At 34.3% G+C, this 7,203-nt stretch overlaps 1 long non-coding RNA gene across 1 annotated transcript; it reads right to left on the bottom strand.

The window, feature by feature from the left end:
* Positions 1 to 5,650: 5,650 nt before the first annotated feature.
* Positions 5,651 to 6,872, bottom strand: LOC113299030. The gene is made up of 4 exons (XR_003334548.1): positions 6,742 to 6,872; positions 6,538 to 6,578; positions 6,284 to 6,370; positions 5,651 to 5,735 (listed from the first exon to the last, which is right to left on the bottom strand). It is a non-coding gene; the product is annotated as an uncharacterized LOC113299030 (long non-coding RNA).
* Positions 6,873 to 7,203: the final 331 nt, after the last annotated feature.

Raw genomic sequence — 7,203 nt, 5'->3', positions numbered from 1 at the left:
CTGGAACCTACCCTTTTAGATCATGTGTGATGCTTCAGATTATGTTATAGGCGTTGTGTTAGGTCAGCGAGAAAACAAACTACTTCATGTGATTTACTATACTATCAAAAATCTGAATACACTACCGAGAAGGAATTGTCAGCCATCGTGTTTGCCTTGGATAAGTTTAGATCCTACCTATTAGGTTATAAGATCATAATCTATGTCGATCATGCTGGTTTGAAATACATTTTTTTTAAGAAGGATGCCAAACCTAGATTGATTAGAAGGATCCTATCGTTACAAGAATTTTCTCTAGACATTAGAGACAAAAACGATGCAGAAAATGTAGTAGCAGACCACTTGTCTAGGCTAGTTGTTAGCTCCCCTAATGATTCCCTTCCCATAATGGATAGCTTTCCTGATGAACAATTGTTCTCTGTTTCCCAATCACCTTGGTATGCAAATATAATGAATTATCTTGTTACTAGTTGACTGCCTCAACATTGGGGGTAAGCAAGATCGTTTTATGTTTTTAGCCGAGGTTAAGCATTTCTTTTGGGGCAATCCTTATTTGTTTAAGTATTGTCTAGACCAGATTATTAGGAATGTATACCTGAGAATGACTAGTCTAGTAGTATCTCACTTTTTCATGAACATGCATGTGGGGGTCATTTTAGTGCTAAGAAGACTGCTTCTAAGATATTGCAGTGTGGATTTTACTGGCCTTCGTTGTTTAAAGACTCCCATAGTCATTGTGTTTCTTGTGAGCTTGCCAGAGGTTAGGAACCATTTCCCATAGAAATATGATGTTTTTGAACCCTATTTTAGTGATTGAGATCTTTGATGTGTGGGACATTGATTTTATGGGTCCATTTCCTAATTTTTTGGGTTATCTTTACATACTTGTCATTGTAGACTATGTGTCTAAGTGGGTTGAGGTAGTTCCGTGTAAAACAGATGACCACATGGTCGTAATCCAGTTTTTGAAAGAGAATATACTTACACATAGTCTACAATTAGTGATGAAGAGTCACACTTTTGTAATTAGTACACCGCGAGCTATAATTAGTGATGGAGGGTCACACTTCTGTAATAGACCGTTTGCTCTTTTAATGAAACAATATGGTATTACCCACAAAGTAGCTACCCCATATCACCCACAGACTAGTGGTCAGGTTGAGGTCTCCAATAGGGAAACTAAGCGTATTTTAGAGGAAACGGTTAATCCTAATAGGAAAGACTGGTCATCGAGGCTTACTGATGCCATTATGGGCTTACCGTACTGCGTTTAAGACACCCATTAGAATGTCACCTTATCGTTTAGTATTTGGAAAGGCATGTTACATGTCTGTTGAGTTAGAGCATAGAGCCTATTGGGCTATTAAGCAGCTAAACTTTTCACTTGACAAGGCAGGAGCTCACATAAAGCTCAATCTCAATGAGTTGGACGAGATTCGTAGAGATGCATACGATAGTGCTAGGGAGTATAAGAACAAAATGAAACTTGTGCATGATAGGAATATTTTACGAAAGTCATTTTCTCCAGGTCAAAAAGTTCTTCTGTATGAAACTCGTTAGCATCTATTTCCCGGGAAGTTGCGCTCTCAGTGGACCAGTCCTTTCGTGGTCCGCACTGTTTTTCCTCACGGCGTTGTTGAGATTGAGACACCAGATAGTAGTAGTTCTTCAAAGGTTAACTGTCAAAGATTGAAGCTCTTTTTAAAACCTTTTCCTACAGGTGATAGTGAGGAGGTCCCTCTGGAGGACCCTGTTTACCTTGATTAACCATCGAGTCGGTTTGTATGTTGTATATTATTTTATAGGTTTTTGATTACACTTCACCCAGGTACTATCTTTTCCGACTTCTCTCTTTACTAATTCCTCATGTTACTTATATTTTTGGTACTTTTATTTAGTTAGAATCGTTGAGGACAATGTTAGATTTAACTTTGGGGGTGGGGTAGAAACTTTTTGTTACCTTTTTGTTGCAATAAATAAAGTCCAAGGCATATAAATTTATGCCTATTAAGATGACACTAATCAATCTAAGTTGATGGAGCATCTTGGTTATAGGAGTTGAGGAACCAATCTGAGTGGATGAAAACATCTAAATAGAGTCTATTCATAAAAGCACAGAGATCAGATGTTAGAAATAGGGTTATTTAACCGTTGCTACCCAACAAATGACCAACACCTAGGTTTGGTACCCAATATTTAAAATATTAAGGGTTGGTACCTAGATTTGTCGAAGACTGTTAAGTCAAACGGTTGACTTAACAACCGTAACTGAACCCGCATTATTACATTGCTTACCTTATAAATGCTAACATAGACTACGGTTATCCTAAACTTTAGTTACAGAGACATAACACCTGTCTTAATTGTAGCCACTTAAATAAACGGCCATTGTTGACCTAAAAGATGATAATAACTCAAATCCCACTACAAAAGATGATAATAACTCAAATCTCATTCTCCCCCTCAATCCCCATCATAATCGAACCCACACCGTATCCCTTTGCCCCTCTAAAACCCTGATTTGGTTAACAAAATAAATAATCTCCTTCTCAATTTTATTACTTCATTTCCATAATTTCTCAATTGTTGTTTTCTTAGGGTTTTGATTCATCATCTGATTAATTTGAAGTGATAAGATTATTAATACTTAAGGATATCAGTTGTGTTAGAAGAATGTAAACATAAAATTACGATTGTAGATTTATGTGTTGTCGGTATTGGTGGGTTTTTCTGGCGGTGGGATGTTGTGGTGGTGATGGTTGAATGTGGTGGTGGTATAATTGCAGGTGGTATTGATTATTTCAATGATATACAAGGTGGGTTATTACTTATTAGGATTTTAATTAAGAAATGGATGGGTTTCATGGTTTTAATTAGGATATTTTATGAGTTGTTTGCAGGACCTCCATTAATGGAGGTAGTGAAGCTTTATTACAGAAGAAGAATGAAGAATGACGAATTTTTATTTTCTTATGGACTAAAAATTCATGCAATATTAATCTATATTCTAAACAAGATTTAGCTGATTTCATCTATGAGTAATTATTATGAAATTTAAGGTAAGAAATAAGTATCGATTAAAATAATATTTCTCAATGATGAAATCTTTCTCGCCGTGGATTAATGGATTTATAACCGTAGAAATGTTAACTGTGCTGGGTCTCACATTTTTTAAGAATCACGTGCTAACGGACGGTTAATGCCGTCAATTAATTAGTATTTATTTACAATTTTCAATATATAAGTAAAACAGAGTCAGGTCAACTGTTTGACTTGACAGTCTTTGACGGGGTCAAGGTACCAATCCTTAATTTTTTAAATACTAGTTTCTCACCCGTGCGATGCACGGGTATGTATCTTGCTTATGGAATATTGGATGCCCTTGTTACAAAAACATAATAGAAATCGGTAACATATCAGTAACCATGATACATATGTTACAAATACAAAAATCAATAAGCTAATATCCGAGTAGGTGTGCAAGAAAATAAGATAACCAAAATTAAAAGGCAAACACAAATATAAGCTCCAAAGGAGACACTGCAGTTTAGAGTGAAAGAAGAAATGAAAAACTCCATATAGTATCATTATGTACTGTCTCGATGGCTTTGTTTCCTTCATATTTCTTATGCTACTAAATCCTGGCCATGTGCAATACTTTTGCATCTTTGCAAGAAACCGAAATCGTTGGGGTGTATATAGAAACTCAAACTTTAATTTACCTTGACACTCCACAATTAGATGAGCCACTCCTTTAGTGCCATCCAATACTTCATATATATTGAAGTGTGTGTTTCATTTCGGGGCAACAGAAAGTTAGGATTCAAATAAGTGATTATATATACATCAAGTGAGTGTATATATGCAATTGTAATATAGGAGTATAGGATAAATCCCAAATGATCAATACCTCTCCTTCGCAACGTCATTCTTGATGGAGTATAACTGAGCATACAAAGAATGCAACTCTAGGTGGAATAGAGTTTAACCAGTTAAGTGACTTATAAGAAAATGAGTACTCCTTCTCCCTGTCCGCCTTATAGAAAACTGACCACGGATCACCTGATTTATACTCCACCATCGAGTCCTCTTTACCAGTACGCAACTGGTTGTTTGTTAGCTCGTGACATAATTCCAGAAAATATATGGAGTCAGCTAGGTTTACGCTGTGAGAAAAACCGGTATTCTGAATACCTTCAGTTTTCATATAACTTACGGATACTTCATTAAACATATCTTGGAAATCCTAGGATATCTATCCTTTAAAATGTAAAAAATGTTAGCATCCTTGAATTTAACTTTTAGCTCGAGGTGGTAACACCAAGAAAGGTTTCATAATGTAAAAGAAGTGCCAAAATTACGTACTCTCAAACCCAGTATCGCTTTAAAAACTTGATGTCATCGAGATCTTATTTTTCGAAGTTGGAATGAGATCCTACATATATTTTTGTATTTTCTGAAGTAAAATTATTTATTAGTTCTCTTTTTGTTGGTTCTCAACATATTATATGTGTAATATGCGTGTAAAAGCGTCAATTTTTTTTATAAATGGGACACCTAATACTTAGGAATCAAGTATTCATGTTCCGCCAGAACGCCACAACAATACAATTTGACCTACTAATGGTGTGCGTCCATGCATTGACATGTTCTGTCATTCTCAACCATAATCCTTTTTTTTTTGGAAATGAAATAAGAATATCATTCTACCTAATCCATCCCAAGCGTCTTCAAAATATTCTAGCATGTTTCATGGCACTTGCAATAAATTTCAATTTTTATAAAGAACTAACATGCAATTAGCAAGACCTCTTAATTGAAAATTCTTATAGCTAGTTGCAATAGGCCCTCGCTTTTTTACGAGAGAAATAAATAGTATGATAGTTTTGAGAAGACGATGATGATCTCCACGACCGATCTCAAATTCTTGACATAAATAATAATAGAGAATTCAACAATCTGTTACATATTACCTATGTGAATAACACCTCTTTTCTAAAAACGGAATAAAACCAATGGGGCCAAAGTTGGGATTGGACACGCATGTAAAGGAAATACCCAAGATAATGACGAACATAAGTTTAATTTTTTAAACTCATGTGCATCCTGGACTTGCACACAAAAAATAACTTTCCAAGGGATTCATATTTCCTCAATTTTGATGAATACTTGACACCTTCACACGTCCAATATTTTTTCAACTAATATAGGCAATGTGGTATCTTCTTCAAGAAGTATGTATCTAAACCTAATATAGGCAATGTTGTATACTTGACACCTTCCAAGGGTTATATCTTCTTCAAGAAGTATGTATCTAAACCTAATGTAGGCAATGTTGTACTCATCATACTTAGAGTTGTTTCAAGACACGCTAAAGTTTAGATAGATATCCTTTTAGCAGTCACTTCATTGATTCTGAATCCATTGACTAAAATATGCATGTCTTGCAAAATATTTCTTTTTTCGTTTTTAGAGATGTAAGAAATTATATCTACCAAATTCTAATATTGGTAAAACAAAAGGCTTTATCAAACTCCCAGATATATACTGTCGGGAAAACTACAAATAAATACAAAAAGAGAAAAGAGAGAAAAAAAAGTGCTTCACACAGTACAATGTAAAAAACTAATTCGAAAATATACATTTTCAGGGCGTTCGTTGTTGTTGGTTTCCTAGTCTGTTTTCTCTGATTAGCAGTTTTTCTTTGCTTGACCTCAACATCCATAGGTCCAACCCTGAAATAAACCAACAAAGGTAAAAGAATTAATAAAATAAATAAATAAATAAAGGAAAACAAAATATGCAATGAACTATCCCAGAAGAATGTTATTTTTCTTTACATCGTAAGAGTTACACTTAACCATCGGTAACGCACATGTTAGTGTAGGTATTCAAATTCGTATTTAGACTCAAATAGTAAATCATATACGAAGTGGGGAAAGAAATCTCAGATGAAAGGGACAATATCAGATCATTTCATGGGAATGCAATTCGTAGTATCTTGTTATATCACTTTTAAAGAAATAAAAGCATCGACATGGATTATTATGAAATTTTTATTCTGCATAGCCCTTCTATAAGTTCATTTCCATTAAATAGAAAAAACGTATCGAAATAATAAACACAAAACAAAGCATAAAATCATTTGTAACTCGAAAAACATTCCATTTAATATCCCACTCAGTAGACAATTCAACTTGTCAAATTGTATTTGGTGCATCTTTTAAAAATACACACATGATCATCTAAGACTATTAACCATGAGCCGAGTTGTAATATTTACATGATCCTCTCTCGAATGTGATGACAATCATCGCCACCTTTGACTTATCGGAAGTCGGGTTATCATTCAAAAAATTCCCTGCATTATCTGTATAGATGCCCACCCAAAAACAAAGTGAAATAGGAGGGTTAAAAAAAAAAGAATAAAACAAATAAAAATCGCAAAAAACATAGATAAGAAGTATGATAAAATTTGTCAACACATCCATTTATCGCGACCCTATATTTTCGGACTTCGGAAAATAGATTCATCACCTCATCCACATACAGTCTTGTATAATCTGATTTCGCTATCCCTACGCCAAGAATAATAGTGTTAAAAACAAAGAAAACTCCTACGGAAAAAAAAAAGGTTTAGTTTTATCCCCTAATCCTCCTTTGAGAAGAGATATCACCAACTGCAAAACCAGAAAAACGAAAAATCCCTGAAATAAAAAAAAACGATTTAATATTTTATACCTAGTGTGAGTTCATTGTTACCATCGCAAAGCTTCAAAAGGGCCATGACCTCTCATTACCGCAATTTTACTATTACCACTACCGCAACATTATTATCATCGGAATCTTCAAAAGAACCGCGACCTCCCAGTGCTGCAACCAATGCTACATGCAAAACAAACAACAACAACAAAATGGATAAGAAAAAGAACCAAAAACTACATGAAATAGAAGAATATAAAAACCTAGCCAAAAAAAAAAAACCTGCAAGCTAGGTTTGGCGTTTGTTCAAGAGCTTTATATATGGAGTAATCAAGGCCGAAAATTTCCTTAAAAAAAAACTCTACTTAGGAAACAACACCTATTCTTGAATGTTATGTAATCTTTAAAATTTTTGATATCCACTATTTTTGATAGCTACATTTAGTTATTACAATATTTTTGTTCTAAAAATAACGAAAATGTCCTGCATGTCCAGGAAGT

Source organism: Papaver somniferum, chromosome 7 (assembly GCF_003573695.1).
Source record: "Papaver somniferum cultivar HN1 chromosome 7, ASM357369v1, whole genome shotgun sequence".
NCBI lineage: Eukaryota > Viridiplantae > Streptophyta > Magnoliopsida > Ranunculales > Papaveraceae > Papaver > Papaver somniferum.
The sequence above is the reverse complement of the archived record's forward strand: the minus strand, read 5'-3'. Positions and strand labels throughout refer to the sequence as shown.